Consider the following 10,887-nt stretch of genomic DNA (forward strand, 5'->3'; position numbering starts at 1 on the left):
TCAGCTTGGAAAAGAAATAGCTAAGGGGGGATATGATAGAGGTCTATAAAAATCATGACTGGTGTGGAGAAAGTAAATAAGGAAATGTTATTTACTCCTTCTCATAACACAAGAACTAGGGGTTACCAAATGAAATTAATAGGCAGCAGGTTTAAAACAAACAGAAGGAAGTATTTTTTTATACAATGCACAGTCAACCTGTGGAACTCCTTGCAAAAGGACGTTGTGAAGACCAAGACTATAACAGGGTTAAAAAAAGAACTAGATAAATTCATGGAGGACAGGTCCATCAATGGCTGTTAGCCAGGATGGGCAGGGATGGTGTCCTTAGCCTCTGTTTGCCAGAAGCTGGGAATGGGCGACAAGGATGCCAGGCTAGATGGACCTTTGGTCTGACCCAGTATGGCCGTTCTTATGTGGGCCTTGTAAGACAATCTGCAGCTGTTTTACTCAGTTCCTACACCACGGGGTATTCTCCCTTGGCCCTGTCTGGGATTTTACAGTCCCTTTATGTTGCTGTGGCAGAGGGAGAGTACCTCCAAATATCTCTCCCTTACATCTTGCTCCTGTTTTATCTCTCATTTTGGCATTCTGCTAAACTTCGAACCTCCATGACAATCCGTTAGCATGGACCACTATACCGGTGCAGAATCCAACTGAAGCCAAAGGGATTCCACACAGGTAAATGCTAGTATTCCCTGAAACAGAATTGGACATTAAGGGCCTTGTCCAACACCCAATGAAGGCAATAGTGACCTCAGTGGCACTGGGTCGGGCCCTTACATTGTAAGCACCTTTGGACAGGGACATTGTCTTCTCTTCTTTCATAAAGTGCCATACACCTGATGGTGCTGAATATGACAAATAATAAATCCTGATACATATATTAATACAGATTTAATGGTGAACCCCAATTTTTAAATGCTGCATATTTGTCTTTAACCTTTTCATTTACATTGTTATTTATTTTCCACAATACGAAAAGATAATTTAAACAATAATCCAAGGTGCTTTATATTCACAGACATATTTATAAAATTAATCACTGCGATTCCATAAGGAACTGAGGAAAATAATAAGAGTGCTGTTTGAAGAACAGTAGCATAATGGAAGGTCTGGCTGTCTTTTTCCAATTAGAAAACTCTCTCATAACACCAGTCACTAAAGTATGGCTGAATGGTGTCATCTGTGAAATTTTGGGCAAAATTCACCATGGTGCAGAGGGCACACACCTGAATCTATGCCCATCACAGGTAAGTGCTTAAGTGGGCCATCAGGCCTCCTGAAATGAATGATTTTCACCTTCCCTGTAGATGTTATGTTACGATTTGAACCTCTGGTTTTCAATAGTCTTGAAAATATACATGTGAAATAAAGGGAGTATATTTGCATTGACTTCAAAATGTGTTACTTGTTTCTTTAAGACAAATGAGACATGGATAGCATGCCTCATATGGAAGCATTGAGCCACCAACCCCTTTATTTATACCAAAATATTATTTCTTATTTGCATTACATTAGCATTTACAAGCCCCAACCAAGATCAGGACCTATAATGATTAATAGTTATTTGCACTGTGGCAGCACCTAGAGCACCCAGTAAGGGACCCCATTTTTCTAGGCACTGTACTACTACATAACAAAAAGACAGTCCCTGACCCAAAGAGTGTGCTAGGCACTGTACAAAGACATAGCGAGAGACACTCCCCTACCGAGCTCACACTCTCAATAGACAAGGCAGACAAAGGGAAAGGCACAGTGACTTGCCGCGGGTCACAAGGCAGTTCCCTGGCACAGCGAGGAATTAGAACCCAGTCTCCAGATTCCCAGTTCAGTGCTGCATTCACTAGTGACTAGACCATTTTGTTGAAAAATCTCTCAGTGTTGACAAGTTTATGTTGGCATGAAGGATCTTCACGGGTTAAACACTACGGCATTGAAGCTCATTTGGATTTTGTCAAATAAATAAAGATATTACACCAATGCCTTTTGTTCCTCAGCAGAATGTTTTAGTCTGTGAACAGAATTAATTGTGTTGACATAACGCATTTATTGTTTCAACAAAATGTCTGTCTGTTTTCACAGTGGATAAGGGATTTGACAAAACTAATGCTGAGTTCAGAGGATTCTCATATCACTGAATTATCCAGCAGATAAAATGCCACTAGCGTAAAAGATAACATGCAACAAAACAAGGAGTCAATAGCCCAGAGGCCCTAATGTTAAGGAGATGTATGAGCCAGTTGTATTTCATAAAGAACACATGAAGGTTCTTCATTTCCAGCTGTTTTTATGGTCAGAGGGTTTCTGTCCCTGCAGAGGTAAATGGGCCACAGGCTCAGAAGACCCTTGTCTGCATGGTAGAAAAGCGCTCCCCAAGAACAGGCCTGAATGCCTGCAAGGGTAGGACAAAAGAGGAGTAGTCTCAGTTTGGGTTTGTGTAGGAGTTTCTTCCCTGCCAACACTGAACACCTTGCTACAGGGCCAATGGCCAAACTACGGGGCTAGAACCAGCAGTGGTGAACTGTGGGAGTGCTGGATCTCTAGGTAAGAGACAAGGTAAGACAAGGTCAACATTACAGAATGTGGAAAATGAAGATGCCAAAGGTAGAGATGATTCAGGCAGTAGGTCAGTCAGAACTCTGCCTCCACCTAAAACCCACTTGTGTTTCCAGCATTAAAAAGAGCCACATACCTTTAAAACCCCTGGGCATCTCCAACCCCCAAACTGACAATATTCACATGGGATGATTTCCATGATGGGGAGGATGTTACTTTTCAAAGCTCTTCTTTCCCTTTTCCACGTGTACTGGCCCATTTTGGATGGTATCCATGTGACTTTTCTCCCATCTATGGACACATGATATGTGCCTAGCTAAAGCAATGTTCTTTACTTTCATGGGCACTATACTCATCCATTTTTTAAAATATAAAAACTTGACAAAGCTAGATACAAAGAAAGATGTAGGCCCTCCACTTAGTGGAGAAGGAGAGCTAATAACATCAAGATGACTGAGGTGTTTAACGCCTATTTTGCTTCAGTCTTCACTAAAAAGTTTAATGGTGACCAGTCTCAACACTATTAATATTAACAACAAGGGCACAATGCTTTAGGAAAAATGTGAACAAATTGGACAGAGTCCAGAGGAAAGCAACAAGAATAATAAAAAGTTTAGAAAATTTGACCTATGAGGAAAGGTTAAAAAAACTGAGCGTGTTTAGTCTTGAGAAAGATGACTGAGGGGTGACCTAAAAACAGTCTTTGAATATGTTAAGAACTGTTCTCAACGTCCACTGAAGATGGATAAGAATTAATAGATTTAATCACCAGCAAGGGAGATTTAGATTGGATAGTAGGAAAAACTTTCTAACTATGAGGGTTGTTAAGCTCTGAAAAAGGCTTCCAAGGGAGGTTGTGGAATCCACATCATTGGAGGTTTTTAGGAACAGGTTGGACAAACAGCTGTTAGGGATGATCTAAATTTACTTGGTCCTGCCTCAGTGCAGGGGGCTCAATTTAATGATTTCTCAAGGTCCCCTCCAGCCCTATATTTCTATGATTTCATATAAAATAAAAGTTAACACCTAGGGATTTAAGACAATGGAATAGATTGCTTTTATTCTCAGTTAAATCTGTGACAAAGACTGAAAACTGGAATGGTACAGATTGCTCTCTTACCATTTGGTATTATGATCAAGTGAAAATATACTATTCTGTGTATTTTCATGCATTATTCCTCATACAAGTTTGGACCCTGGTGTTTAGAAAGAACCACCTGCTTCTAAGAATAGGAATTACTTGCATTCTATAAGCTTAATGCACTAACTGAATGCGCTTAGAGACTATGGTGATGACCAGTGTTCAGAGGTGAAAGTAAGCCGGTACGCCCTGGTATGGCATACTGGCAAGAGCTGCTACACCGGGCCGGCTTCCCCAGGTGGCAATTTAAAGGGCCTGGGGCTCCCAGCAGCATGGAGCCCAGGGCCCTTTAAATTGCCACCAGAACCCCACTGCCAGAGGTCCCAGATAGTGGAGGTGGCTGGGACCCCTGGGGCTCCGGCGGCAATTTAAAGGGCCTGGGGCTCCACTGCAGTAGTAGCGGCTGGGAGCCCTTGGCCCTTTAAATCACTGCCAGAGCCCCGCTGCCGCTACCCCAGGGCTCCAGCAGCAGGGCTCAGGCAGTGATTTAAAGGGCCCAGGGCTCACAGCTGCCACTACTGCAGCCGGGGCCCCGGGCTCTAAAGGCCCTGCCCCTTCTGGTTGAGGCCATGCCCCTTCCAGTTGACCCCCCCCACCCCTGCTCCGGAGTACCGGTAAGTCCTTTAAGTTACTTTCTCCACTGCCAGTGTTCCCTCTAATTTTTCCCATGCATGTGTGGAATGAATTTTGTTATGTGCACCAGTATGGAGGTGATGTGTGATACATCACTTCCATAGTGGTACACATAACAAAATTCATGTGTCGGGAGTGGAGCCGAGAGTGTGGGAGTGGGCCAGAGGGTTGCGGTGCAGGGGAGGGAGGGCTCCAGCTGGGGATGAGTGGTTCAGATCTGGGGCAGAGGGTTGGGTTGGGGTGTGTGTGTGTGAGGGCTCTGGGATGGAGCCGAGGTTGTGGGGTTTGGGGTGCAGGCTGCAGGCTGCCCACAAGAAAGAAAGGATCAGACCACTAAACACATTTTCACCTGGGCCCTTAGCCAGACTCTACGTTCAGGATGTGAGAGGTGAAATGCCAATAATTAAACTAAATGTGCTACTTTCCTTCCCTTTATATTTCATTTGAAAAAAAATCAAGAATTATGTTCCTTCCAAAGAAGATTGCTAAATGCAAAATAATTTTCCACTAAAAAGCAGACATTCTTAGAATTTTTCAATAGTAACTTAAGAAACCAAGCAGTCCCTGAAATTCTCCCTGGGTATCATAAATAAGTGCGAGGAACATCAGCAATGAAGTTGGAACTCTTAGTGAGTGGATGAGGGGACTAGAGGTGAGGGATGTATGGCTGAAGGGCAGAGAGAAAGAACATCCAGGCAAAAGAAACATGCGTCCGTGGAAGCACAGAGCTGGGCATCTTGGAAAAAGCATGAAATGAGGCCTTGAATCTAAAGAGATGGGGCTCTGAAATTTCTATTTTTGAATACTTGGGTGGTGCTCCGATACTACAGTGAGGAAGGTCACATACGTAGCTAGACAGCTAGGCAAGGTCAAATACTGACTGAACTGTACAGCTAGACAGCTTGTTATGAGACTCATTTTTCTTTTCTATTCACTTTATGCTGCCAGAACATGTAGCCTTGTTAGTCAGAAAATTCTCAATAATTTTAGCATGAAAAACACATTTTGCAGTAGAGAGGGAGGTTATGCTGGTTTGTATTTCTGCTTCTCTGAGCTGCTTAGGTTTTTTTCTGTAATTTTCTTTTAAGGTAAAGGGTAAGTGCGTTTGTGTGTTTTCCAGGTGGACTTGCTGCTATTATTGCCCTGGGGAAATAAAGTGTCAGAAAGTAAACAGAGCCTATTTATTCACCTGTCTTCTAAAATGAATTCTCCTCTGCTCAAGAGTTGACACCATTTGTAACCAGTGCTCTTCTTGCCTGATGAATGCTTGACTGCACAAGGTCTTAGACTTGATAACAGAAGGCAATGAATCTCTATGAGGAGAAATAATTGCAACTGCTGATAAAATGAATTAAAAGAAATTAACTTGAGTTAGTTGAATGTAGATGAAATGGTTTCTATCTTCAAACACTACAAGGTGCAGCCACAATTAAATCCGACATAAGCACTAAATGAAAACAGGAATGTGAAACAAGTATTGTTATTACTATAATAAAGAAACAGTGCTGTAGATACAAGAACTCACTATGAGCTTGATCCTCAGTGGCATTCTGTACAGCTGAGGCATGTGAGGCAAAAATGGCTCTAAGCTACCTTTCTGCTTCCCCTGAGGTTGGGACTGGCCCCTGGCTCAAGTTAGATGAGCCAAGAGCTTTTTGTCCCTGCAGGGTTTCTATCCCTTGCACGTACACTGGATTGAACTCTCCTTTAAATCTTGTTTCTTCAGCCCAGAATCCCTGACCCTCAACTTCTTCCCATACATCGTGCCCTGAAACACCCCAGAGTGCTTTCTATACAGAAGAACTGAATGGCATCAATAAAATCAATGGGAATTGTACCCCTTTCACTGAGGCCATAGTGGCCTTTAGTATTGTAAGCCCTAGGGCCTAAAGACTGGGATATATCTACACAGTGAAGGCTTCAGTGCAGGTAGTACAAGCCTAGCACAGACTCTGGGTACCTGCTTGACTCACTAGCCTCCTCTGAAGCTTGCACTGCACTGCATTCACTGCTATTGTTACCTACTAGCTGGACTCAAGCTAGCTCGGATAGGCTAGCCCGTGCACAGTTTTTGCTGTACAGACATACCCTTAGAGGGATGGAATTCTCTGCATAGAGGGGAAGAGGAAAAGCCAGGTCTGGCTAGCTTCATTTACATAAGTTCTGATGTTGTGTACCCATAATTTCACCTACTGAGTTTTGTTGATTTGGTTGGAATTTGTTTGTTTTGATTGCAAAAGGAATAATAGATTGTTATTATTACTGTACTCATGAAAGGGCACAGGAATTGTGCAGAATATGCCCTGAAGCGAGTTGGGTCACCGTGAACATAGGGGTAGTGGAATTTGGTTTGGTAACAAAATCCAAGTTTAATAAGAAAGGCCACAAGAGAGCTCTGCCCTGGGACACCAGGAGCAGGGCCTCTGTCCAAGTGTTCTGTTTTGCTCTGGATTCTCTACCTGGAGATTTGTGCCTTGTGGGGAATGGAAGTGACAGTGCACAGCTGACTTTGAAGTGAGGCCCTTCCAGATTCGGGGTGGGCCTCCTCCCAACACCTTCTTTGTCCTTACCACAGGACCTTACTCCTGATGTCTGTTAACGCTTGTACTCCTCAGTCCTCCAGCAGCACATCCTCTCACTCCCAGCTCCTTACACACACCACTAACTGGAGTGAGAGCCTTTTTATACCAGGTGTCCTGATTAGCCCTAATTAATTCTAGTAACTTCCCAATTGGCTACAGGTGTCCTAATTAGCCTGCCTGCCTTAATTAGTTCTAGAAAGTTCCTGAGTGTTCTGGAATAGTCCCTGTTATCTTACCCAGGGAAAAGGGACCTGCTTAACCTGGAGCTAATGTATCTACCTTCGACCACTCTCTTGTAGCCATCTGGCCTGACCCTGTCACAATGGTTATCATGTTTATTTTGATTTTTTCCTCCCCTTTTCCCAAATAAAAACAGACTTGTGTTCCATGTTGCCAATTGCTCTATGTGCTTGTGGTTAGGAATAAACTCACCTGATAAGGTGACAGAAATTATTTGTTTTAATTTTCCAGAGCCAGAAATTGGAGTATGGCTCTGGATGGAGACTTTGAGCTATCGTTTTATATATTTTAGAAAAAGACCCCTAGACAGACTGAAACGGGCTCTTGTTGCTGCTATTGATGCCTGATAAAAAGGTTACAGTTTTTATATAGAACTTCATACCACCAAAATCATACCTACCAACATTTTATGACAAAAATTAGTAGATTTCATTTGCATAAAATTGCATGCATTTGCATAAAATACCACAAATTCACATGAAGTACAGCTGGTACAAAGAGCTCCCGATTCTTCTAAAACACCAATTAATTAATTCTGTGCACCTCCAGCCCCATATCTGATTCTCCCCCAGCCCCACATCAATTAATGATGCACCTCTAGCACTCCAAAATCAATTAATGCAGCACCGCCTGGCCTCACATCAATTACTTTTATTTCTCTAGCCTCCCATCAATTCTGCACCCGGCAGCCCCAAATCAATTAATTTTGTGCTCCCCCTAACTATAACAGCTGCTCCAATGCCTACTCTTATACAACCCTACACCACCCAGCCCCCATCTTGCCTCCAAGTACTCTTCTGCTTTTCCTGCTGCTGTGGAATTTCTTCACCATGTCCTCCTAGGTTTAGGCAGGGGCAGCTTCAGGAGCTCTTCCCCCTTCTCCTACCCCAAAACTCCTAGCAGTTCCAGAGTGCGTCAGAACTCTGCCTGCCACCTCTGATTGGTTGCCTTCCCCAAGGAAGGTAGCGGAGTTGGAAAAGCAGACAACTGGAGGCCTTTCAGCTCTCTTTCCCACAGCAGACCTGTAGTAGGATCTGAAAACCCATAGTCTATGGGGAAGACGTTAGAGCCTGCAAAAGTCTGAAAGTGTTGCACAGGTATTCAATAATTCTGTTTATGAGAAAATTGAACCAATGGGGCAGCCACCATTAGGACTTAGGATATCATGGCTTCTGTTCCTGTGCTTCTTGCTACTAAGGCACACTGCCTCACTATCTAACTTCTTTCAAACTTTGTACAATATCTGAAAAAAAAAATCCAGATTCAGGCTGATGCTTAGATTGGAGATAACTGGCTCTATGGATATGGGGAAAGTGGTGGATGTGATATATCTTGACTTTAGCAAAGCTTTTGATACGGTCTCCCACAGTATTCATGCCAGTAAGTTAAAAGAATATGGATTGGATGAATGGACTATATGGTGGACAGAAAGCTGGCTAGATTGTCGGGCTCAACGGGTAGTGATCAACAGCTTGATGTCTAATTGGCAGCCAGTATCAAGCAGAGTGCCCCAGGGGTCGGTCCTGGGGCCAGTTTTGTTCAACATCTTCATTAATGATCTGGATGATGGGATGGATCGCACCCTCAACAAGTTCACAGATGATACTGAGCTGGGAGAAGAGGTAGATACACTGGAGGGTAGGGATAGGGTCCAGAGTGACCTAGACAAATTGGAAGATTGAGCCAAAAGAAATCTCACGAGGTTCAACAAGGACAAGTGCAGAATCCCACACTTAGGATGGAAGAATCCCATGCACTGCTACAGGCTGGGGACCAACTGGCTAAGTTGCAGTTCTGCAGAAAAGGACCTGGGACTTACGGTGGATGAGAAGCTGGATATGAGTCAGCAGTTTGCCCTTGTTGACAAGAAGGCTAACAGCATATTGGGCTGCATTAGTAGGAGCATTGCCAGCAGATCGAGGGAACTGATTATTCCCCTCTCTTCGACACAGGTGAGGCCACATCTGGAGTATTGAATCCAGTTTTGAGCCCCCCACTACAGAAAGGATGTGGACAAATTGGAGAGAGTCCAGCGGAGGGCAATGAAAACGATTAAGGAGCTGGGTCACATGACTTATGAGGAGAGGCTTAGGGAACTGGGCTTATTTAGTCTGCAGAAGAGTGAGGGGGATTTGATAGCTGCCTTCAACTACCTGAAGGAGGGTTCCAAAGAGAATGGAGCTCAGCTATTCTCAGTGGTGGCAGATGACAGAACAAGGAGCAATGGTCTCAAGTTGCAGTGGGGGAGGTCTAGGTTGGATATTAGGAAAAAATATTTCACTAGGAGGGTGGTGAAGCACTGGAACGGGTTACCTAGGGAGGTGGTGGAATCTTCATCCTTAGAGGTTTTTAAGGTCAGGCTTGACAAAGCCCTGGCTGGGATGATTTAGTTGGGGTTGGTCCTGCTTTGAGCAGAGGGTTGGACTATATGACCTCCTGAGGTCTCTTCCAACCCTAACCTTCTGTGACTCTATGATTTAGTATGCCAAGTGATAGCCTGGGGCAAAGTGTTAAACCTCAAAAAGCATAGGATTATAATGAAAATGCTGACATGATATTAACTACAGTGGTGTGAACAGTCCTATTGTAACTTCATATATACAAGCTGCATGGAGTCATTCAGAAGAAAGCTCTGACCTACATTTAAAATCAAACAAACAAAAAAAACCCAACCCCCAAAAAATGATTAGTGATTTTCTGTGCTTACACAGATTCAAAACCAGCGCTGAGAACTCATGGTTGTCAAAATCAGGCCCCTTTCATGGTGTCTCCAAAACTTACCCCCAAAACTTACTCATCATTTTGAAAATGTAGTCCAGCTTTTGCAAATACTAAATTGACTTCTTTATTCAACATAAAATTAGGAAAGAATGGCCAAAAGAATGGGTGGAGCTTTGACAGTAAATATGGAAAGGCCATATTTTTGTTCTGCATTCCTACAGCACCTAGCGCAATGGAATCCTGTTCCATGAATGGGTTTCGTAACCACTATTGCACCATAAATATTAATAATAGTTACGGATAGTTCACAGTTGTGTTCTCTGGCAACGGATGCTGGTAGTTCTGAGCCTTTTTTAAAAAACCAGATGCAGGTATCACTCAAATTTTCTTCCATAATCAAAGGGCTGGAACATTGTAGAGCAAGTGCTTGAAAAGAGACTTAGCAGGAACACTGTTTATCATAATCATAAATTATTTGTTTTCTCCATACAAAAGAAATGTAAAAGAAGTTTGACACATTGACGCTATTGTAGGTATAAGTCCAAATTCTGCCTAGAATGTCCCAAATTCTGACCTCAGTCACACCTCTTCAAACTAATTAACCTTGCCTGAGTATAGCAGTGGGAGGTATATGGCCCATGCTGTACAAACCAATAAACTAACTTGATCCTTTAACAGTGCATAGAAATAGGGAAAGCATCAAAAGATTTAGTGACTCTGTTAAGTTTGGATGCTTTCCAACCTCAGTGGTCAGGAAATTTCACAAAAATATAGGATCTCTCAGAAGACTTCCAGTATTTCCTGTGAGCATTGCAGAATTAACGGAACATCACCACAAAAAAACAAAAACAAAAATTTCCTGCTAATTATGGGCCTGATCCAAAGCCTGATGAAGTCAAAGGGAATCTTTCCACTGACTTAAATTTGCTAAGAATCAGGTCCTATGCCTCTAACAGAGACCCTCTGAGGCCTGGTCTACACTGGGGGGTTGGCGGGATCAATCTAAGTTAT

Source organism: Mauremys reevesii, linkage group 1 (genome assembly GCF_016161935.1).
Source record: "Mauremys reevesii isolate NIE-2019 linkage group 1, ASM1616193v1, whole genome shotgun sequence".
Classification (NCBI taxonomy): Eukaryota; Metazoa; Chordata; order Testudines; family Geoemydidae; genus Mauremys; species Mauremys reevesii.